General features: G+C 45.3%; 1 pseudogene; it reads right to left on the minus strand.

Moving 5' to 3' along the window:
- Window positions 1-25,751, minus strand: part of LOC129862952 (cortactin-binding protein 2-like) — a 120,945-nt pseudogene that overhangs the window by 42,782 nt on the left and 52,412 nt on the right.

Consider the following 25,751-nt stretch of genomic DNA (forward strand, 5'->3'; position numbering starts at 1 on the left):
CATCATGTGTACATCTCACCAACATCATGTGTACACCTCACCAATAATTAATGTACACCTCACCAACATCATGTGTACACCTCACCAACATCATGTGTACACCTCACCAATAATTAATGTACACCTCACCAACATCATGTGTACACCTCACCAACATCATGTGTACACCTCACCAATAATTAATGTACACCTCACCAACATCATGTGTACACCTCACCAATAATTAATGTACACCCCACCAACATCATGTGTACATCTCACCAACATCATGTGTACATCTCACCAACATCATGTGTACACCTCACCAATAATTAATGTACACCTCACCAACATCACGTCTGCCACCTCATGGATTGAACTCTACCCTGTTCTTCATGATTCATCCATGATGCAGGGCCTTCATTATGCCAGTACACAGCCTAAAAGGCTGCGTCCACCAAAACGTATTACATACATGGCTTTAAAACACATCAATACTCCAAGAAACTTACTCACAGAAACATGCATAAACATAGTATAGAATAAAACGTTGGCTTTGTTCTGCAGTCTAGCAACCAAGACTTGAGCTATAGAACTCAAATGGCTTTGTTCATGTTATGTCACAGTACGTTATTATTCAAGGGCCAGCGATAACGATTTGTTTCATATCTCTCGTGTTGTTGTCATGTTCTGGTGTGTGGCGGATGTAATAGCTAGCTACAACCATGCAAGCAAAGGACCGGTCACCATAACAACGATGGTACGTTGGTGATTTATTCCAGGAGTGGAAGGGAGGGAATGAGGGAGAGGAAGGTGAGGGGGGTTGGAGAGAGAGAGGGAGGGAGGGATGGAGAAGGGGCTGGGGTAGTAATCAGTTCCTACTTGGGGGCAAGCAGGGAGGTAATGGTGAAAATTAGCCAAGAGATTTTAGTGTTTTAGACTCCATGCTGTGCTGCTGTAGTGACACTGGATCACAATGGAGTGGTAGCAGCTTTTATTGTGTCAATGGCTGGTTCATGTTCAATAGGACACACTGTAGCAAAACAGTTTGGAACAGAATTAGTATTGGAACAGGATCCCTGTGTCAATACTCCTCCTTCGCCTCCCACTCTTCCTCTACCGCCCTCATTCTCCCATTCTTTCCTCCTCTATCCTTCTCTCTCCTCCTCCTCCCCTGGCTATTGTCCAGTATTGGCCTGGCTGGCCGGCTGTGTGTCTCAGTGCTTATCTGAAGCACACAGTGAATGCTGGCTCACAGAGGTGTCTCTGCGGCCAGACAAGCCCAGTTGGAGAGAGTCTCTGGATCTGCTGGCTCTGTGACTGGTGGAAGGGTTCAGGAGCAGGCTCTGTGACTGGTGGAAGGGTTCAGGAGCTGGCTCTGTGACTGGTGGAAGGGTTTAAGAGCAGGCTCTGTGACTGGTGGAAGGGTTAAGGAGCTGGCTCTGTGACTGGTGGAAGGGTTCAGGAGCTGGCTCTGTGACTGGTGGAAGGGTTTAGGAGCTGGCTCTGTGACTGGTGGAAGGGTTCAGGAGCTGGCTCTGTGACTGGTGGAAGGGTTCAGGAGCAGGCTCTGTGACTGGTGGAAGGGTTCAGGAGCTGGCCCTGTGACTGGAGGAAGGGTTCAGGAGCAGGCTCTGTGACTGGTGGAAGGATTCAGGAGCTGGCTCTGTGACTGGTGGAAGGGTTCAGAAGCAGGCTCTGTGACTGGTGGAAGGATTCAGGAGCTGGCTCTGTGACTGGTGGAAGGGTTCAGAAGCAGGCTCTGTGACTGGTGGAAGAGTTTAGGAGCTGGCTCTGTGACTGGTGGAAGGGTTCAGGAGCTGGCTCTGTGACTGGTGGAAGGGTTCAGGAGCTGGCTCTGTGACTGGTGGAAGGGTTCAGGAGCTGGCTCTGTGACTGGTGGAAGGGTTCAGGAGCAGGCTCTGTGACTGGTGGAAGGATTCAGGAGCTGGCTCTGTGACTGGTGGAAGGGTTCAGGAGCAGGCTCTGTGACTGGTGGAAGGGTTCAGGAGCTGGCCCTGTGACTGGAGGAAGGGTTCAGGAGCAGGCTCTGTGACTGGTGGAAGGATTCAGGAGCTGGCTCTGTGACTGGTGGAAGGGTTCAGAAGCAGGCTCTGTGACTGGTGGAAGGATTCAGGAGCTGGCTCTGTGACTGGTGGAAGGGTTCAGAAGCAGGCTCTGTGACTGGTGGAAGAGTTTAGGAGCTGGCTCTGTGACTGGTGGAAGGGTTCAGGAGCTGGCTCTGTGACTGGTGGAAGGGTTCAGGAGCTGGCTCTGTGACTGGTGGAAGGGTTCAGGAGCTGGCTCTGTGACTGGTGGAAGGGTTCAGGAGCTGGCTCTGTGACTGGTGGAAGGGTTCAGGAGCTGGCTCTGTGACTGGTGGAAGGGTTCAGGAGCAGGCTCTGTGACTGGTGGAAGGATTCAGGAGCTGTCTCTGTGACTGGTGGAAGGGTTCAGGAGCAGGCTCTGTGACTGGTGGAAGGATTCAGGAGCTGGCTCTGTGACTGGTGGAAGGGTTCAGGAGCAGGCTCTGTGACTGGTGGAAGGATTCAGGAGCTGGCTCTGTGACTGGTGGAAGGGTTCAGGAGCAGGCTCTGTGACTGGTGGAAGGGTTTAGGAGCTGGCTCTGTGACTGGTGGAAGGGTTCAGGAGCTGGCTCTGTGACTGGTGGAAGGGTTCAGGAGCTGGCTCTGTGACTGGTGGAAGGGTTCAGGAGCTGGCTCTGTGACTGGTGGAAGGGTTCAGGAGCTGGCTCTGTGACTGGTGGAAGGGTTCAGGAGCTGGCTCTGTGACTGGTGGAAGGGTTCAGGAGCAGGCTCTGTGACTGGTGGAAGGATTCAGGAGCTGGCTCTGTGACTGGTGGAAGGGTTCAGGAGCAGGCTCTGTGACTGGTGGAAGGATTCAGGAGCTGGCTCTGTGACTGGTGGAAGGGTTCAGGAGCAGGCTCTGTGACTGGTGGAAGGATTCAGGAGCAGGCTCTGTGACTGGTGGAAGGATTCAGGAGCAGGCTCTGTGACTGGTGGAAGGATTCAGGAGCTGGCTCTGTGACTGGTGGAAGGATTCAGGAGCTGGCTCTGTGACTGGTGGAAGGGTTCAGGAGCAGGCTCTGTGACTGGTGGAAGGGTTCAGAAGCAGGACAGGGAGAGCTGTGTTATCACACACAGGTGCACTTACAGTTGCATGGATGACACCAAGGTTATTATAGTTTGATGTTTTTATATTCACTTGTATTTCTATTCATTTGGGGATTAAAAAAACAATTCAGTTTAGTTTCAGTTATTTTTCAGACCTGATTTGCATATTTTTTTTATTTTGTTTAAGTTGTATAAAAAAACATTTATATTTCGTTTTTTATATGATTTCATTTTAGTTTTAGTGTTAGAGACAGAAAGCATTCATGGGAAGCTAGGAGCCATTTGTGTAGAATATATTTGTGTGTATTTTCTGGGGAAGTCACTTTGCAACTGTGGGGCAGTAATACATAAGGTGATGGGTCATGTCATAGTTTAGGTTTAAATTATAATGTAGAGATTGGTGCAAAACATACAGAAGTGAAACGGATGTCAGTGTAGCTTCCTCCACTGTCCCCGTACCGGGCGCAAACCAGTGATCCTCTGCTTGCAAACACATGTGACTGCCCTACTTGACAACATACCAACTCTTTGAGCTTTCAAGAAATACCTAATTCAATAGCTCCATCAATGAAATTTCAAATTAGCTGTGGAGTGAGCTTACAGTACATTCTTAAGTCCGTTACACTCACCCCTTTTAAACTAAATACACAGTGAGTGACCCCAGCCGTTGAGCTGAGCTGAACTGTCGATCCGAGTCACAGCACCAGTGAAACGGGCGTCAGTGTGCTGCTAACAGCTTCCTCCACTGTCCCTGTCCCCATACGGTGCTCCAACCAGTGATTCTCTGCTCGCAGACACATGTGACCACCCAACCGTTTGACCTATAGAAAAATATCAAAAATTTCTAGTTAGCTGTGGAGTGACATTAAGGTACGTTCTTAACTTCGTTACAGAAGGAAACTCTCTCTCGCCCATGTTTACACCAATCCAATGCTTTTTAAATTTTGTTTAAAAAAATAGAATGAATTTAAATACCTAGATGATTTTTTCCACTGTTAGCTAGTGAAGGCTAATGATAGTGATGCACAAGCTAGGCCTATTTGAAACATCGCCATCTACTGGTCATATTTATCCACCAGCTTCAGTAGCTTGAACACCCTCAAAACGCTGAACATAATTCATGATGGTTTATATTTGACTTTAGCTAGTTTTGGAGTCAAAGATAATAGTTTTAGTTTTTCAAACAGGTCTGTTAATTATTGTATTTCAGTTTACTACTCTTTTTTCATAATTTGTTTTCATTTTTGTTTCAGTTTACTATAATAACCTTGGAACACACATTCTTACACGCAAGCATGAACCACATAGAGACAAAAGCGGCACACACACTTAAATATCCCCCCCTCCCACTCACACTCCCTCATTCACCCTGCCAACCTCTCGTACATGCACCCTCGCCCACTCCATCCCTCAACCACTACCGAGAGAGAGAGAGAGAGAATATAGAGAAGAGAGAGAAGAGAGAGAATATAGAGAAGCAAGAGAGAGAGAGAAGCGAGAGAGAGTAAGAGAGAGTGAGAGAGAGAGAGAGAGAGAGAGAGAGAGAGAGAGAGAGAGAGAGAGAGAGAGAGAGAGAGAGAGCGAGAGCGAGAGAGAGAGAAGCGAGAGAGTAAGAGAGAGAGAGAGAGCGAGAGCGAGAGAGAGTAAGAGAGAGCGAGAGACAGAGAGAGAGAGGAGAGAGAGAGAGAGAGTTTGAGTTTTAAATAATCTTTATTGGGTCTGGGAGCCCACCACACAATAAATACTCATACAAAACAATAGTTACACATCAATTAAAAGCACAACTCCAATTCCTCCTTCAAAGTAACTAAACACAACAGCCTCTGAATACCCCATATACTCATAAACAGATCAATATTGTTGACAAGTTTATAATAGGCAAACTCAACCCTTAGTCTCGCTGCCAACATTCCCTCCAGCATTCCCACCACATCCACAGACCCCTGTCCCCGAATACTGTTTTTTCGGGTCTTCCATATCGCTAATTTTGCTGCCCCTAACACAAAATTAAGCAACTCAACTACACCCTTTTGACTAAACCTGTACTTTGTCCCAAATATATACAGTTGGGAAGAGAAAACCTCTCCTAACGCTGAGAACCAATTAGTGATCAGGTCAATCATCCCGACCAACCTGGGACACTGTAAAAACAGATGTGCCAGAGTTTCACTCAGCACAGAATGGACACCCTTCCCCAACAGTAGGGTCCAGGTGTACCAGATGCATGTTGGTGGCTATGGCTCCATGTATTATCCTCCATTGGAGGTCAGCTGTCCTCTTATCAATCGGCAGTTTGTATAATGATCGCCAACAGCCTTTTGGGGAGGCACCTGGACCAAGCACACCCGCCCACCTCGTCGATTTTACCCCTTCCAGGGAAGAGGCATGGGACACCTTTACACATATTCTGTACATGGCCTTCTTTCCCACCTCCTTGAACTCCCCCAGCTCCGGGGTATGGAAGGAAAGCAGCATCCCCACGTCCTCCTCGAATGCCCCCACCGCAGCACTAACAATCAGTGCAGGGAACACATCATCCAGACCCTCCTTCCACCAATCAGAACTGGAAGTGTCAGTCACATACTGCAGATGAAGCACTGGCAAGGAGTCACAGACCTCAGCGACGACCTTCCTCAGTAGGCGAGATGATCGGATCCCTGTTCTTTCTCCCAGCTCCTCCAACGATCTGCTCCTGCTCAGCATCAGATGACCCAACTTAGTACACCCCACACCTAACAGGCATGAACGTAGGCTGGCTGAACCCAGAGCACGGGACTGGATGGCAGTGTTGTATAAAAGAGGCTCTTCAAAAAGCCACATCCCTGGTGGCGTGCAGGCCTTACGGGACTTGACAACAACTCTCCAAGCCTGCATAACAGACTCATAAAATGGAGTCAGGCCAGGCAACTCACCCCCCTCCAGCTTTAAGAGGAAAAGGTGCTTGTCTAAGCCCAAACAGCCCGCTCTCCTCATCAATGTGTAGGCTGTGTCGACCCAGCTAGAACCGTCACTGTACAACAGTCTCTGGGCTGCTTGAAGCCGGAAAGCCATGATCATAGAGGAAATGTCCACCAGGCCTTGCCCACCCTCATGCAGTGGCAGGTACAGGGCTGCAGCTTTAATCCAGTGTTGTCCAGACCAGAAGAAATTGACAAGGGTCCTCTGAAGCTCTTGTATCAGACCCTTTGGTGGCTGCAAAATCATTAGTCTGTGCCACAGGGTAGAGGCATCAAGATTATTAGCTACCAGCACCCTTCCCCTATAAGACAGCTGGGGCAGCACCCATTTCCATCTTGACAGTCTGGCTCACACTTTCTCCACTACACCCTCCCAGTTCTTTTTCTGAAAGACATCAGAGCCTAGAAAACCCCCAAAGTCTTCATCCCATCTCTGCCCCACTGAAGCCCCCCTGGTAACTGTGGAGTGGACCCCATCTGAAGCTGTCCTGCCCACAGCGCTTCACTCTTTCCCCAATTGACTCTAGCTGAGGAGGCCCCCTCATACGCCTTTAAAGCGGTTGAGAGAACCTTAACATCCTCAGCCCCTGTAATAAAAACTGTCAGGTCATCTGCATACGCAGACAGTGCTATCGTGGGACCCTTCATTACACCTGGCACAGAGAAACCAGTAAGCTTCGCTCTTAAAAAACAAAGCATTGGTTCAATCGCCAGACTATATAACTGCCTGATGCCCCTTTTGACAGGGATGGGGCAACTCAAACCACCCCCCACCTTCACCATACATGAGGCCCCAGCACACAGTAAATTCATCCAAGACAAAAAAACATCCCCAAAACCAAAGGCTTTCATTGTTTTAAACAAGTACTGGTGGTCCACGCGATCAAAAGCCTTCTCCTGATCCAAAGAAAGTAAACCCACATTTACATCAGACAGTTTACAAATGTCTAAAACATCTCTTATTATAAACAAGTTGTCAACAATAGAGCGATCAGGTACACAGTAGGACTGGTCCTTCTGGACCAACAATCCCAGATACTCTTTCAACCTGTTTGAGAGACATTTAGAAAGAATTTTGTATTCTGCGCACAGCAAAGCAATAGGTCTCAAATTTTTTATGAGAGCCAAATTTTGGCAACTTTTTTGGCAACAGTGAACCCCTTTTGAGCCCCTTTTTTGGCAACAGTGAAAGCCCCGCACGTTGACAGGATACAGGAAGAGAACCCTCATGAAAAGATTCACACACCACTTCATAAAAATCCTCCTCAATAGACCCCCAAAAGTGCTTCTAGAACTCAGATGGTAAACCATCAATGCCAGGGGCTCGGCCTGTTGAGAGCTGCATAACTGCTGTAGACAGCTCTTGCAGTGTAATGTCAGGGTCCAATGCGACTCTCTGCTCAGGTCCCAATTGAGGAAGACCGTGTAACAACTGTTCAGTACACAGAGAGTCACAATCCTCCGCCTTATAGAGGGCAGAGTAGAAATCCATGGCATGTTGACGCATTTCACTGTCATCCGTGGTCACCTTCCCATCAGGGAGACGAAGGCAGACCATCTGTTTACGTTGCAATGTCGACTGTCTTAGTTTTTTTTTTAAAGCGCTAGGAGCATCAATATCCTTGAGTGAAGCGAAACGAGACCTAATCAAGGCACCCTTCACTCTTTCATGCAGAAACGACCTCAGTTCATGTCTCTTGACCTGTAAGTTCATGACTAGTCCAGGGTCATTCTGAGTGAGCAGCTTGAATTCAATAGATTTGATGTCCTGTTCAAGGGCCCTGATAGTCTCTTTAACTTTAATATGAGACAGAGCAGTATACTGTTGACAAAATAATCGTATTTGGGCCTTCCCAACCTACCACCATTGTCTCAGAAAGCAAGGTATATACGAATCTTCGCTGTTGAAAACTAAATGTTAATCTAAAAGAAATGTGAGATAATGTCAAGATGCTTTTTATAGTGAAGATTTTGTTTATAAAGTACCTGGCTGAGCTGATGAGACAGTGGATTGCGCAGTCAGATGGAACAGAGTAAATAGGCCTTTTAACGTCATAGATTTAGACCCACACATAGTATAAATATGTTATATAGCCTACAGCATCGTATATCCCAATGTTTTATGGGTACATACAGTGGGGCAAAAAAGTATTTAGTCAGCCACCAATTGTGCAAGTTCTCCCACTTAAAAATATGAGAGAGGCCTGTAATTTTCATCATATGTACACTTCAACTATGACAGACAAAATGAGAAAAGAAAATCCAGAAAATCACATTGTAGGATTTTTTATGAATTTATTTGCAAATTATGGTGGAAAATAAGTATTTGGTCAATAACAAAAGTTTATCTCAATACTTTGTTATATACCCTTTGTTGGCAATGACAGAGGTCAAACGTTTTCTGTAAGTCTTCACAAGGTTTTCACACACTGTTGCTGGTATTTTGGCCCATTCCTCCATGCAGATCTCCTCTAGAGCAGTGATGTTTTGGGGCTGTTGCTGGGCAACACGGACTTTCAACTCCCTCCAAAGATTTTCTATGGGGTTGAGATCTGCAGGACCTTGAAATGCTTCTTACAAAGCCACTCCTTCGTTGCCCGGGCGGTGTGTTTGGGATCATTGTCATGCTGAAAGACCCAGCCACGTTTCATCTTCAATGCCCTTGCTGATGGAAGAAGGTTTTCACTCAAAATCTCACGATACATGGCCCCATTCATTCTTTCCTTTACACGGATCAGTCGTCCTGGTCCCTTTGCAGAAAAACATCCCCAAAGCATGATGTTTCCACCCCCATGCTTCACAGTAGGTATGGTGTTCTTTGGATGCAACTCAGCATTCTTTGTCCTCCAAACACGACGAGTTGAGTTTTTACCAAAAAGTTGTTATATTTTGGTTTCATCTGACCATATGACATTCTCCCAATCTTCTTCTGGATCATCCAAATGCTCTCTAGCAAACTTCAGACGGGCCTGGACATGTACTGGCTTAAACAGGGGGACATGTCTGGCACTGCAGGATTTGAGTCCCTGGCGGCGTAGTGTGTTACTGATGGTAGGCTTTGTTACTTTGGTCCCAGCTCTCTGCAGGTCATTCACTAGGTCCCCCCGTTTGGTTCTGGGATTTTTGCTCACCGTTCTTGTGATCATTTTGACCCCACGGGGTGAGATCTTGCGTGGAGCCCCAGATCGAGGGAGATTATCAGTGGTCTTGTATGTCTTCCATTTCCTAATAATTGCTCCCACAGTTGATTTCTTCAAACCAAGCTGCTTACCTATTGCAGATTCAGTCTTCCCAGCCTGGTGCAGGTCTACAATTTTGTTTCTGGTGTCCTTTGACAGCTCTTTGGTCTTGGCTATAGTGGAGTTTGGAGTGTGACTGTTTGAGGTTGTAGACATGTGTCTTTTATACTGATAACAAGCTCAAACAGGTGCCATTAATACAGGTAACGAGTGGAGGACAGAGGAGACTCTTAAAGAAGAAGTTACAGGTCTGTGAGAGCCAGAAATCTTGCTTGTTTGTAGGTGACCAAATACTTATTTTCCACCATAATTTGCAAATAAATTCATTAAAAATCCTACAATGTGATTTTCTGGATTTTCTTTTTTCATTTTGTTTGTCATACCTTGTTTGTACCTACCTATGATGAAAATTACAGTCCTCTCCCATCTTTTTAAGTGGGAGAACTTGCACAATTGGTGGCTGACTAAATACTTTTTTGCCCCACTGTAATCACGATAGGACAAAGGTTGATATCGCCCAACCCTAATATATATACACTATCTCTCTTTTAGATGCATACATTATCTCTCTTATACACACAGACACAGACACACACACACAGAACATGAGCCAAATGTGGAAGTCCTTCAAACACATCTCATTCACACACACAAACTAGTAAACACACAAACTAATCAATGTGTAAAGTGCATAATATACAGTTATGCAGTGTTAAGTTGAAGTCGATATACTGTAAGTTAACGAGTTTGCTAGTCTGCAATCTCGGCAGTGCTGCATGTCATCATATCGTAACATCATATTGTATCATAGCAACATATACCCTCTTCTGCCTGCTCTCGGCAGCAGCCAGCTGTGCTGACATCCTCTCCTGCATCTTCCTGCAGTGCGCCATGACTGCCTCCAGGACTGAGATGGGGCTGGAGCCAACTGGCCGGTGTTCTTTGTCCCCCCCAGGGACACAGTCAAAGTCCCTCTGCAGGGCCAGGAAGGGGTCCGTCAGACTGAAGTGGCCATAACGCTCCTGGAGGAACACATCCTTACGCCGCGCCTACGGAGAGATAGAGGAAGACAGAAAGTTACATTTGAAAATACTCACATCAATCACTGACCAAGAGTGTTGGTCATGTTCATATATATATATATATAGAGAGAGAGAGAGAGAAGATCAAACTGAAGATCTCGTACAACGCTGTGTATTACTCCCTTCACAGAACAGCACAAACTGGCTCTAACTAAAATAGAAAGAGGAGTGGGAGGCCCTGGTGCACAACGGAGCAAGAGGACAAGTACATTAGTGTCTAGTTTGAGAAACAGATGCCTCACAAATCCTCAACTGGCAGCTTCATTAAATAGTACCCACAAAACACCAGTCTCAACATCAAAAGTGAAGAGATGACTTCGGGATGCTGGCCTTCTAGGCAGAGTTGCAATTAAAAAGCCATATCTCAGATTGGCCAATAAAAATAAAAGATTAAGATGGACAAAATAACACAGACACTGGACAGAGGAACTCTGCCTAGAAGGCCAGCATCCCGGAGTCATCTCTTCACTGTTGACGTTGAGACTGGTGTTTTGAGGGTACTATTTAATGAAGCTGCTATAATTGCAAAAGAGTTTTCTAATGATCAATTAGCCTTTTAAAATGATACACTTAGATTAGCTAACACAACGTGCCATTGGAACACAGGAGTGACGGTTGCTGATAATAGGCCTCTGTACGCCTATGTAGATATTCCATAAAAAATCTTTCCAAGCTACAATAGTCATTTATAACATTAACAATGTCTACACTGTATTTCTATTCAATTTGATGTTATTTTAATGGACAAAAAATGTGCTTCTCTTTCAAAAACAATGACATTTCTAAGTGACCACAAACTTTAGAACAGTAATGTACATGTAGGCAGAGTTAAAGTGACTATGCATAAAAAAACAGAGAATAGCAGCAGCGTAAAGAGAGGGGGGGGGGGGGGCAATGCAAATAGTCTGGGTAGCCATTTGGGTAGTCTGGGTAGCCAGATACAAATACACCATGACAGCGCAATACACAAGGAGTGGAACAGTGGCAAAGGTACCCACAGGACAAACAGAATGATATTAGTCTGAGGAGAGATTAAATAGCATTAATACAACAAAAATAATTCTAAACACACCTTTACTTTACAAAGTTAAACAGATGTATTTTTTCTTCTACTTTTCTCTGAAGAAGCACGAATTGTGCGAAACGTCAGGATTTTTTTCTTCTTAAATTTTAAAGAACATGACGTACAGGCCTACAGAGGGTTCACAAGCTTAAAAAAAACAACTTACTATAAATAAACTTGCGCTTGCGACCCGCACCATCTTACATTTCATTAAAACCTAGGTCATAAAGAAAAAGACTACCGTAATTGCTGGACTATTAAGCGCACCTGAATATAAGCCGCACCCACTGAATTAAAAAAAATAATGTATTTTGTACATAAATAAGCCGCACGTGTCTATAAGCCGCAGGTGCCTACCGGTACATTGAAACAAATTAACTTTACACAGCCTTTAAACGAAACACGGCTTGTAACAAAAATAAATAGGCTTTAACGAAACACGTCTTGTAACAAAAATAAATAGGCTTTAACGAAACAGGCTTGTAACATTTTTTTTTTTTTAAATAGCAGTAAACAGTAGTCTACCACGAAAGTCCTTGGTCACTATCTTCCTCCTGTGCACTGAAACCACTGAAGTCATCTCCTTTGGTGTCGGAGTTGAATAGCCTCAGAATTGCTTCATCCGATGTTGGATCGTTTTCATTGTGCTCTCCTCACTTTCATCCGGAGGCAAATTCCCCGCTGAGCTTATGCTGCCCTCTTCAATACGCAGCAGCTCCACGCTGTCAGGACCCACTGGCAGACTTGACCATAAGTCGCTCTTCGCATGCGGCCCGTTTTAGTGAAGGATTTCTCCCCACTTGTCATCCAATCCATTTTCTAGTTCGGGCCATCTGCTTTTCTTTCCTCTGAAAGCTTTTGTTGTCTTTTTGCACTAAGTCAGTTTCTCACGCTGCTGTTTCCAACGTCTTATCATCGACTCATTAAGGCCAAGCTCCCGTGCAGAAGCTCTATTTCCTTTTCAAACAGCCAGATCGATCGCCTTCAAATTGAAAGCTGCATCATATGCATTTCTCCGTGTCTTTGCCATGATGAGGGTGACAAAATGACTACCGTAATCAGAATGATGGAAAGTTTGAGCGCGCTCGATTTACTTCACATTATGTGACGGTGCTCAGTTTTTTGGCGGCATGAATTTGTGAAAGCGGGAAAAATCCATAAATTAGCCGCGTCATTGTATAAAGCGCAAGGTTCATAGCGTGGGAAAAAAGTAGCGGCTTATAGTCCGGAAATTACGGTACAAAGATTGACACAGCCGACACAAACGGACATTCTGGGTAGCCAGATTAGCTGTTCAGGAGTCTTATGGTTTAGGTGTAAAAGCTGTTAAGAAGCCTTTTGGACCTAGACTTGGCGCTCCGGTACCGCTTGCCGTGCGGTAGCAGAGAGAACAGTCTATGACTAGGGTGATTGGAGCCTTTGACAATTTTTAGAGCCTTCCTCTGACACCGCCTGGTATAGAGGTCCTGGATGGCAGGAAGCTTAGCCCCAATGATGTACTGGGCCGTATGCACTACCCTCTGTAGTGCCTTGCGGTCAGAGGCCGAGCAGTTGCCATACCAGGCAGTAATGCAACCAGTCAGGATGCTCTCGATGGTGCAGCTGTAGAACTTTTTGAGGATCTGAGGTCCCATGCCAAATCTTTTCAGTCTCCTGAGGGGGAATAGGTTTTGTTGTGCCCTCTTCACGACTATCTTGGTGTGCTTTGACCATGATAGTTTGTTGGTGATGTGGACACCAAGGAACTTGAAGCTCTCAACCTGCGCCACTACAGCCCCGTCGATGAGAATGGGGGCGTTCACGATCCTCCTTTTCCTGTAGTCCACAATCGTCTCCTTTGTCTTTATCACGTTGAGGGAGAGAGAGGTTGTTGTCCTGGCACCACACGGCCTGGTCTCTGATCTCCTCCCTATAGGCTGTCTCATCGTTGTTGGTGATCAGGCCTACCACTGTTGTGTCATCAGCAAACTTAATGATGGTGTTGGAGTTGTGCCTGGCCATGCAGTCATGAGTGAACAGGGAGTACAGAAGGGGACTGAGCATGCACCCCTGAGGATCAGTGTGGCGGATGTGTTGTTACCTACCCTTACCCCCTGGAGGCAGCCCGTCAGGAAGTCCAGGATCCAGTTGCAGTGGGAGGTGTTTAGTCCCAGGGTCCTTAGCTTAGTGATGAGCTTTGAGGGCACTATGGTGTTGAACGCTGAGCTGTCATCAAAGAATAGCATTCTCACATAGGTGTTCCTTTTGTCCAAGAGGGAAAGGGCAGTGTGGAGTGCAATAGAGATTGCATCATCTGTGGATTTGTTGGGGTGGTATGCAAATTGGAGTAGGTCTAGGGTTTCCGGGATAATGGTGTTGATGTGGGCCATGACCAGCATGTCAAACCACTTCATGGCTACAGACGTGAGTGCTACAGGGACTATGGTTGTCTGCTTGAAACATGTTGGTATTACAGACTCAGACAGGGAGAGGTTGAAAATGTCAGTGAAGACACTTGCCAGCTGGTCAGCGCATGCTCGGAGTACACGTCCTGGTAATCTGTCTGGCCCTGCGGCCTTGTGAATGTTGACCTGTTTAAACGTCTTTTCTCACATCGGCTACGGAGAGCGTGATCACACAGTCGTCCGGAACAGATGAGGCTCTCATGCATGTTTCAGTGTTACTTGCCTTGAAACGAGCACATAAGTAATTTAGTTTACTAAGATTACTAGCTCGTCTGGTAGGCTCGTGTCACTGGGCAGCTCGTGGCTGTGCTTCCCTTTGTAGCCTGTAATAGTTTGCAAGCCCTGCCACATCCGACGAGCATCGGAGCCGGTGTAATACGATTCGATCTTAGTCCTGTATTGATGCTTTGCCTTTTTGATGGTTCATCGGAGGGCATAGCAAGATTTCTTATAAGCTTCCGGGTTAGAGTCCCGCTCCTTGAAAGCAGCAACTCTACCCTTTAGCTCAGTGCGGATGTTGCCTGTAATCCATGGCTATTGGTTGGGGTATGTACGTACAGCTACTGTGGGGACGACGTCACCAATGCACTTATTGATGAAGCCAGTGTTTGCCTAAAGGAGTACGTGTCTCCACAGGCATGGAAGGAAGCTAAAATAATTCCACTGCCTAAAGAGTAAAGCACCCTTTGCTGGTTTTAACAGCCATCCAATCAGTTTACTGCCTTTTCTTAGTAAACTGATGGAGAGAATTGTGTTTGACCAAAAACAATGCCATTTTTTTTAAACAAGTTAACTATTGACTTTCAGCATGATTGGTTAAAATAAATGGATAATAAGACGATAGTTGGAGCTGTATTGTTAGATTTCAGTGCAGCCTTTGGTGTTATTGATCACAAATTGTTATTGAAAAAAACATTTACATGGCTTGCCATCTCATTTTTGGAGAGTTATTTATCCAGTAGAACACAGAGAGTGTTCTTCAATTGAAGCTTGTCTAACATCAGATATGTACAGTGTGATGTCCCCCAGGGCAGTTGTCTTGGGCCGTTACTCTTCTCTATTTTTATAAATGATTTGCCACTGGTCTTACACAAAGCTAAAATGACTATGTATGCGGCTGATTCCACACTCCTGAGGAAGTTGAGGAAGCTAAACTCCTAGGTATAACATTCGATGGTCAATTATCATGGTCATGTCATAGGCACTTAACCCTAATTTCTTCTGTAAATCGCTCTGGATAAGAGTGTCTGCTAAATGACTCAAATGTAAATACAAATGTAAAATATTGACAAAGTTGTTGTGAAGATGGGGAGGGGTATGTCTGTTATAAAAAGTGATTCTGCATTTTTGACAGAAAAAAACAACTGTACTAGTTGTTCAGGCTCTGGTCTTGTCCCATCTTGATTACTGTCCGGTAATATGGTCAAGTGCAGCAAATAAAAAACTAGCAAAACTGTAGCTGGCTCAAAACAGAGCAGCACGCCTTGCCCTTAACTGCACATACAGAACTAACATCAACAACAACATGCCAGTCTTCCTGGTTGAGGGTTGACGTGAGATTAACTACTTAACATTTTTATGAGAATTATTACTGTGATAAAAATTCCAGATTGTCTGAATAATCAAATAACATACAGCTCTGACACACATACATACCTCACAAGACATGCCACCAAGGGTCTCTTCACAGTCCCCAAGTCAAAAAACGAATTCACGTCAATGCAGTGTTATACAGAGCCATGAATGCACGGAACTCCCTTCCATCTCCAATTACTCAAACAAACAGCAAAATGACTCTTTAAAAATGTATTTAGAAAACATCTCACGGCACAATAAGGACTGTGAAATGACACAGACACAAACACACTCTATCACACTCTGACACACAATCTACAAACACATTATTCTTTAGTTGTATTGTTTGTATGTCATTACATTGTATATCGCTGAAATAAATGTGTGCGACTGTCCTTGTCTATCATTGTATCAGTGTTTTGTTACTTGTCGTGTTTTATGTTTTTGTTTGGACACCAGGAAGAAAAGCTGCTGCTTCGGCAAACGCTAATGAGGATCTGAATAAACCAATGTCTGTGATCGTGTCTGTGGGCATGTCTGTAGTCGTGTCTGTGATCATGTCTGTGATCATGTCTGTAGTCGTGTATGTGATCGTGTCTGTGGGCATGTCTGTAGTCGTGTCTGTGATAGTGTCTGTGATCGTGTCTGTGGGCATGTCTGTGGTCATGTCGGTGGTCATGTCTGTAGTCGTGTCTGTGATCATGTCTGTAGTTATGTCTGTGGTCATGCCTGTGGTCATGTCGGTGGTCATGTCTGTAGTACTAAATGTTTGCAGAAGCAGTAGCTCTACAGGATAAGAACTGGCCACCGCTGTTCTAGACCCACATACATGCTTTTGCCTGAGCACAGCCTAAGCTGAGCCCCAGATCTTTCACTCTGCTCAGGACAGTCTTATCTCAGCTGAGACCCAGACCTTTCACTCTGCTCAGGACAGTCTTAGCTCAGCTGAGACCCAGACCTTGCACTCTGCTCAGGACAGTCTTAGCTCAGCTGAGCCCCAGACCTTGCACTCTGCTCAGGACAGTCTTAGCTCAGCTGAGACCCAGACCTTGCACTCTGCTCAGGACAGTCTTAGCTCAGCTGAGACCCAGACCTTGCACTCTGCTCAGGACAGTCTTAGCTCAGCTGAGACCCAGACCTTGCACTCTGCTCAGGACAGTCTTAGCTCAGCTGAGACCCAGACCTTGCACTCTGCTCAGGACAGTCTTAGCTCAGCTGAGACCCAGACCTTGCACTCTGCTCAGGACAGTCTTAGCTCAGCTGAGCCCCAGACCTTGCATCTGCGCAGGACAGTCTTAGCTCAGCTGAGCCCCAGACCTTGCATCTGCGCAGGACAGTCTTAGCTCAGCTGAGCCCCAGACCTTGCCTCTGCGCAGGACAGTCTTAGCTCAGCTGAGACCCAGACCTTGCAGTCTTATCTCAGCTGAGACCCAGACCTTGCACTCTGCTCAGGACAGTCTTAGCTCAGCTAAGCCCCAGACCTTGCATCTGCTCAGGACAGTCTTAGCTCAGCTGAGACCCAGACCTTGCACTCTGCTCAGGACAGTCTTAGCTCAGCTGAGACCCAGACCTTGCACTCTGCTCAGGACAGTCTTAGCTCAGCTGAGCCCCAGACCTTGCAATCTGCTCAGGACAGTCTTAGCTCAGCTGAGCCCCAGACCTTGCACTCTGCTCAGGACAGTCTTAGCTCAGCGGGTCGTGGGAAAGACGAGTCCAGACAGGGATACTGTGCCCGCTATATGCCCTCTCTGGCTAGGGCCAGTTTCTGAGCTCCACTATCCTGTCCACCCACTGCCTTCTACAGCAGCGATGACGATTGTCTGGTGTTAGATTACATGGAGAGGGGAAATGAGGGGAAGGGTAATGCTGGGTTTAACCTGTTAGTACTATCCTGGTGAAGATGAGTGTAGGGTTAATGCTGGGTTTAATCTGTTAGTACTATCCTGGTGGAGATGAGGGTAGGGTTAATGCTGGGTTTAATCTGTTAGTTCTATACTGGTGGAAATTAGGGGAGGGTAATGCTGGGTTTAATCTGTTAGTACTATCCTGGTGGAGATGAGGGTAGGGTTAATGCTGGGTTAAATCTGTTAGTACTATCCTGGTGGAGATGAGGGTAGGGTTAATGCTGGGTTAAATCTGTTAGTACTATCCTGGTGAAGATGAGGGTAGGGTTAATGCTGGGTTTAATCTGTTAGTACTATCCTGGTGGAGATGAGGGGAAGGGTAATGCTGGGTTTAACCTGTTAGTACTATCCTGGTGAAGATGAGTGTAGGGTTAATGCTGGGTTTAATCTGTTAGTACTATCCTGGTGGAGATGAGGGTAGGGTAATGCTGGGTTTAACCTGTTAGTACTATCCTGGTGAAGATGAGGGTAGGGTTAATGCTGGGTTTAATCTGTTAGTACTATCCTGGTGGAGATGAGTGTAGGGTTAATGCTGGGTTTAACCTGTTAGTACTATCCTGGTGGAGATGAGGGGAGGGTTAATGCTGGGTTTAACCTGTTAGTACTATCCTGGTGGAGATGAGGGGAAGGGTAATGCTGGGTTTAACCTGTTAGTACTATCCTGGTGAAGATGAGGGTAGGGTTAATGCTGGGTTTAATCTGTTAGTACTATCCTGGTGGAGATGAGGGGAGGGTTAATGCTGGGTTTAACCTGTTAGTTCTATACTGGTGGAAATTAGGGGAGGGTAATGCTGGGTTTAATCTGTTAGTACTATCCTGGTGGAGATGAGGGTAGGGTTAATGCTGGGTTTAACCTGTTAGTACTATCCTGGTGGAGATGAGGGTAGGGTTAATGCTGGGTTTAACCTGTTAGTACTATCCTGGTGGAGATGAGGGGAGGGTTAATGCTGGGTTTTATCTGTTAGTTCTATACTGGTGGTTGTAACACTGAAATGGGCAGATCAATAGGTTGGATATGGGCAGACAGGTTCCTTGTAACTGTCACGGATACCCCTGGTACTGATGCTCATTCTGTTCACCAGTTCCGGAGCTCTACGTGACCCGCTTTCTAGGCTTCACTGAACGGGATTGATTATCCTCAACCCCGGACTGTCTCGTCTGATAACACACACCTGGTTCCATTGTCATCAACCCCAGACTGTCTCGTCTGATTACACACACCTGGTTCCATTGTCATCAACCCCGGACTGTCTTGTCTGAATAACACACACCTGGTTCCATTGTCATCAACCCCGGACTGTCTCGTCTGATTACACACACCTGGTTCCATTGTCATCAACCCCGACTCTCTCGTCTGATTACACACACCTGGTTCCATTGTCATCAACCCCGGACTGTCTTGTCTGAATAACACACACCTGGTTCCATTGTCATCAACCCTGGACTGTCTTGTCTGAATAACACACACCTGGTTCCATTGTCATCAACCCCGGACTGTCTCGTCTGATAACACACACCTGGTTCCATTATCATCAACCCCGGACTGTCTCGTCTGATTACACACACCTGGTTTCATTGTCATCAACCCCGGACTGTCTCTTCTGATTACACACACCTGGTTCCATTGTCATCAACCCCGGACTGTCTTGTCTGAATAACACACACCTGGTTCCATTGTCATCAACCCCGGACTGTCTCGTCTGATTACACACACCTGGTTCCATTGTCATCAACCCTGGACTGTCTCGTCTGATTACACACACCTGGTTCCATTGTCATCAACCCCGGACTGTCTTGTCTGAATAACACACACCTGGTTCCATTGTCATCAACCCCGGACTGTCTCGTCTGATTACACACACCTGGTTCCATTGTCATCAACCCCGGACTGTCTCGTCTGATTACACACACCTGGTTCCATTATCATCAACCCCGGACTGTCTCGTCTGATTACACACACCTGGTTCCATTGTCATCAACCCCGGACTGTCTCGTCTGATTACACACACCTGGTTCCATTGTCATCAACCCCGGACTGTCTCGTCTGATTACACACACCTGGTTCCATTGTCATCAACCCCGGACTGTCTCGTCTGATTACACACACCTGGTTCCATTATCATCAACCCCGGACTGTCTCGTCTGATTACACACACCTGGTTCCATTATCATCAACCCCGGACTGTCTCGTCTGATTACACACACCTGGTTCCATTATCATCAACCCCGGACTGTCTCGTCTGATTACACACACCTGGTTCCATTGTCATCAACCCTGGACTGTCTCGTCTGATTACACACACCTGGTTCCATTATCATCAACCCCGGACTGTCTCGTCTGATAACACACACCTGGTTCCCATTTCCCCTGATTAGAATGTTATATATGTGCCCTCTGTTCCCTCTGTCGGTTATTGTTCCATGCCCGTTGGTGGTGTAAGCACCTATGCGTTGGTGCAGCTGTTATTCTGCGTGCTTTATATATTGTGTATTACTGGTATCGTCCTGTGTCGTTCAACGAGGTTTACCCTCGCTCTTTTATTTGGGTACAGCCCAGTGTTTTTGTATACGTGTTTGTTTTGGGTGTATTAAAACCCCTATTGTGTATTCCTGCGCCTGTCTCCAAAATCTTTTATACTAGCGTGACAGTAACAAATCACCGTTAAGTACTTTTTAATGCCCCAGCATGACTTTGTATCGGGCAAGAGACTTCATCAGACATGACATGAGAGCAGCGGTGGGTGAATTTGGGGCACTGCTATGATCTATGAGTCAGTTAGCAAACACAGCTATACTAAGCTACTGTAGTTATTATTACCTAGGCCTTCGGGACTATTGACACTATTAACTGTGGACACTATTGACCACATAATAATCATTGAGCTCCTGAGCCAGTGACCAAAGACAATAAACCACTTCAAACCAAACCACTGACCAAACTGCTGGTTGGCATTATACATGAAACCAAGAATCTCACCGCTGATAGGTACTTATCACAGTGGGAGGCCGTTCCCGAGGCGTGTCGACCTGGTAGAGACGAACCTACCTTTTCTACTTGGAGAATCGTAATGTCTGGGCTTCCAGCCAATCAGACTTTAAGCCAATCAGAGAGCACAAACCCACACATGGGGAGGCCAACAGAAGTGACAACAAAAATGGGGGAAAAAGTCATTTTCTAAGGAATATGCTAGCGTTAGTTAGCTAGCTAAACATTTCTCTATGGGCTGGCAGCATTGGATCATGGAGAGTGAATTCAAATGTTTATTTGTCATCTTGCTTGGTAGTTATCTAGCTATGACCATTTGGCTAGTATCAACAAGGGCCTTCTACAAAATAGCAACATTAGCACAGCTAGATAGCATTGGAATCTAGACCATAAGCAACACACACAGACATGCATTGCCAAACAACACTACTGCCACCTTTTGGTTTGGAGCATTTTAAAAAGGCTGAGTGTCTGAGGACTCAAGGTTTTTGCTGTGTGAACACAAAAGAGATTGACTGCCAACACTGTTCAGAGTTGCTAATTACTGTCGTCAGGTAAACGTTTGACAGTGAGCTTTAAGGAACCAATTTCAAAACCAATGGGAAAAGACAGACTCTTATAAGAATGAAGAATTCACTACTGTACATATTGAAGAGAGGAGCTGAGCTACATCCACAGTGTTCAGGACACTGAGTTATGTGTGTCTGTCCTGTGTCTGTTCTGTGTGCACAAGGAAAGAGGAATAATGTATTACTGTTGGTCATAAACTCCAGCAGAAGGCAAGGGAAAGAGGGAGAGAACGAGTGAGAAAGAGAGACACAGGGGTGAGAGAGAGAGACTCAGTGAGAGAGAAGAATGAGAGAGAGGGAGAGAGACAGCAAGAGAGAGTAGGAGAGGGAAATAAAGAGAGTGAGAAGAAAGAGAGAGAGGTGAGAGAACGAACACAGAGTGTTCATAGGAGTGGCTAGCTACTGTGTTCTTGGTTGGACAAAGAAGGATATTAAATGTACAGATCACACATTAATAGGAATACTTTGAACACACATAAACAAACTACTGCATAAAGTTGCTACACACAGACACAGATACACACACAGATACAGACACACACACACACACACACAGATACAGACACACACACAGCCACAGATACACACACAGATACAGACACACACACAGATACATACACAGATACAAATACAGATACAGACACAGATACAGACACAGATACAGACACACACACACAGACACACACACACAGGAAGCAGGGAAGAGATTGATGGCAAATCCCAAACATTAAGAGATAGTTCCCATTACTCTGACCATTGACTGTGAACATAAACAGAGAGAGGAAGAGAGAGAGAGTATGGAGGGGAGGAAAGACAGAAAGAGCGACAGTGAGAAAGATAAAATGGGTACAGAGAGAGAAGAGAGAAGAGAGAGAGAGAGAGAGACTAGAGAAAGTGAGACTAGAGAAAGTGAGAGGAGAGACAGAGCGTGCGAGAGAGAGTAAGAAAGAGAGAGAGAGAGAGAGAGAGAAAGAGAGAGAGAGTAAGAAAGAAAGAGAGAGAGAGAGAGTAAGAAAGAGAGAGAGTAAGAGAGGGAGAGAGAGGGAAAGCAAGAGAGAGAGTAAGAGGGAGAGAGAGGGAGAGAGTAAGAGAGAGAGTAAGAGGGAGAGAGAGAGAGTACGAGGGAGAGAGAGAGAGTAAGAGGGAGAATAAGAGGGAGAGAGAGAGTAAGCGGGAGAGAGAGAGCGTAAGAGGGAGAGAGAGAAAGTAAGAGGGAGAGAGAGAGTAAGAGGGAGAGAGTAAGAGGGAGAGAGAGAGAGTAAGAGGGAGAGAGAGTAAGAGGGAGAGAGAGTAAGAGGGAGAGAGAGAGTAAGAGGGAGAGAGAGAGAGTAAGAGGGAGAGAGAGAGAGTAAGATGGAGAGAGAGAGAGTAAGAGAGAGAGTAAGAGGGAGAGAGAGAGTAAGAGGGAGAGAGAAGGGGTTAGTGAGGTGGTTGAATCCCAGCCATCTGGTCCTCTACACTGGGCTTTCACAAATCTCCTCCCTGATCACAGAGGATCTACCACACACTGACCCCCACCACACACACACACACTCCTTTATCCTCATCACATAAACCTCTGCTCATCTCTTCTACATCCCACACACACACAACCCACTCTTACCCTCAATCTCAGCCCCATCACTGCAACCCTTCCAACCTCCAGACACACATACAGACCCACTCTGAATCTCACCCACTTCCCACCCTCAGACTCAATGTAGGTTACACACGCACACCTACCTCATTCTCAATGTAGGTTACACACGGTCACCTACAGTGCTTTCAGAAAGTATTCATACCCCTTTACTATTCTACATTTTGTTCTGAATTTGAAAATTGATTAATTATAGATTTTTCTCGCCCATCTACACACAATACCCCATAATGACAAAGTGAAAGCATTTTTGCAAATGTATGGAAAATGAAATACAGAAATATCTCTTTTACATAGGTATTCCCACAGCTGTGAGTTCCATTTCATTCCGTTTATTTTTTATCTTGAAAAACTCCCCAGTCCTTTAACAATTGCAAGCATACCCTAAACATGATGCAGCCACCACCATGTTTGAAAATATGGAGCGTGGTACTCAGTAATGTGTTGTGTTGGATTTGCTCCAAACATAACATTTTGTATTCAGGACAAAAAGTGAATTGCTTTGCCACATTTTTTGCAGTATTACTTTAGTGCCTTGTAGCAAACAGGATGCAAGTTTTGGAATATTTTTTTTCTTCTTCTGTACAGGCTTCCTTCTGTCATTTAGGTTAGTATTGTGGAGTAACTTCAATGTTGTTGATCCATCCTCAGTTTTCTTCTATCACAGCCATTGAACTCTGTAACTGTTTTAAAATCACCATTAACCTTGTGGTGAAATCCCTGAGGGGGTTCCTTCCTCTCCGGCAGCTGAGTTAGGAAGGAAGCCTGTATCTTTGTAATGACTGGTTTATTGATACACCATCCAAAGTGTAACTAATAGCTTTACCATGCTCAAAGGCAGTGGTTCACAAACTTTTTATAGTCCCGTACCCCTTCAAACATTCAACCGCCAGCTGCATACTCCCTCAATCAACAGGGTCAGTGCATTCTCAAATGTAGTTTTTTGCCATCATTGTAAGCCTGCCACATACACACTATTCAATACACTTATTAAACATAAGAATGAGTGTGAGTTTTTGTCACAACTCGGCTCGTGGGAAGTGACAGAGCTCCTATAGGACCAGGGCACAAATAATAATATAATAATAATCAATCACTTTGCTCTTTATTTAACCATCTTACATATAAAACTTTATTTGTTCATCGAAAATTGTGAATAACTCACCACAGGTTAATGAGAAGGGTGTGCTTGAAAGGATGCACATAACTCTGCAATGTTGGGTTGTATTGGAGAGAGTCTGTCTTAAATCATTTTCCACACACAGTCTAGTCTGTGCCTGTAATTAGTTTTCATGCTTGTGAGGGCCGAGAATCCACTCTCACATAGGTACGTGGTTGCATAAGGCATCAGTGTCTTAACAGGGCAATTTGCCAAGGAAGGATATTCTGAGCGCAGCCCAATCCAGAAATCTGGCAGTGGGTTCTGATTAAATTCAATTTTCACAGAACCACTTGTCGCAATTTCGATGAGGCTCACTTGTTCAGATATCGGTAAGTGGACTGGAGGTAGAACCTGAAAGGAATAACGAATCCAGTTGTTTATGTAATCCGTTTCGGGAAAGTACCTGCGTAATTGTACACCCAACTCACTTAGATGCTTCGCTAAATCACATTTGACATTGTCTGTAAGCTTGAGTTCATTTGCACACCAAAAATCATACAATGATGGAAAGACCTGTGTGTTGTCCTTGTTAATGCAGACAGAGAAGAGCTCCAACTTCTTAATCATAGCCTAAATTTTGTCCCGCACATTGAATATAGTTGCGGAGAGTCCCTCTAATCCTAGACTCAGATCATTCAGGTGAGAAAAAAACATCACCCAGATAGGCCAGTCGTGTGAGAAACTCGTCATTATGCAAGCGGTCAGACAAGTGAAAATTATGGTCAGTAAAGAACACTTTAAGCTCATCTCTCAAATAAAAAAAATATGTCAATACTTTGCCCCTTGATAACCAGCACACTTCTGTATGTTGTGAAAGCGTTACATGGTCGCTGCCCATATTGTTGCATAGTGCAGAAAATACACGAGAGTTCAGGAGCCTTGTGGCCCCTGAAAGACAGCCTCTCGTGGATGCTGCAGTTTACCCAAGTGGCGTCGGGATCAACCGCTTGTACGCGTGTTACCACTCACTATGTCTCCCTGTCATGGCTTTTGCACCCTCAGTACAGATACCAACATGAGCAGCAGCTACATTTGGCTACATAGTGGAATTCCCGCGAGAGAGTAATGTTTAATGTGATTGGATGTTAATTATTTGACTAGGCTACCTGTATTTGACATTGTGTTGTTATTTCGCTGAACACTAGATGGTTTAATTTAATTTTTGGCAGTGAAACGAGGCTACTCAGGCGAGATAAAAAAACTCACCCAAATGTACAGCCCCGTTGGGAAATATAAATGAACTGCTGGAAAATGTGAAGAAAATACTCATTTACCAATAGGTGCCCTTCTTTGCGAGGTATTGGAAAACCTCCCTGATCTTTGTGGTTGAATCGGTGATTGAAATTCACTGGTCGAATGAGGGACCTTACAGATAATTGTACAGTATATCTGGGGTACAGAGATGAGGTCGTCATACAAAATGATGTTAAACATTATTATTGCACACAGACTGAGTCCATGCAACTTATGTGACTTGTTAGGCACATTTCTACTCCTAGTTTTATATAGACCATCCCAGCAACACAAAAACTCGGGAAGGAAGTACATTTTCTTAGAAATATAACTTTTGCGGGTGCTTTTCCAAGCATGCTCTTTGTATAGCCTAGGCCAGGGGTCTCCAACCTGGGGTCTCCAACCCTGTTCATGGAGAGCTACTCTACTGTAGGTTTTTGCTACAACTCCAGTTGTAACTAACCTGGTTCAGATTATCAACCAGCTAATTATTAGAATCAGGTGTGCTAAATTAGAGTTGGAGTGAAAACCTACAGGGCGGTAGCTCTCCAAGAGTATAGGCTATGGATCATTTGTAGTATAGACTATGGATCATTTGATTGAGACCGAACTAGGCACACCTGATATTGCACCCAGCAGAGAATCAGGGATGAGGGGCAGAATCACAGATGAGGGGCAGAATCAGGGATGAGGGGCAGCATCAGGCACACATCTAGATATAATAAGCAACTAATTCTCCAACACTGAGCAATATGAAATGTAATCTATTACAAATTACATGACCCTCC

Source organism: Salvelinus fontinalis, chromosome 9 (genome assembly GCF_029448725.1).
Source record: "Salvelinus fontinalis isolate EN_2023a chromosome 9, ASM2944872v1, whole genome shotgun sequence".
Classification (NCBI taxonomy): domain Eukaryota; kingdom Metazoa; phylum Chordata; class Actinopteri; order Salmoniformes; family Salmonidae; genus Salvelinus; species Salvelinus fontinalis.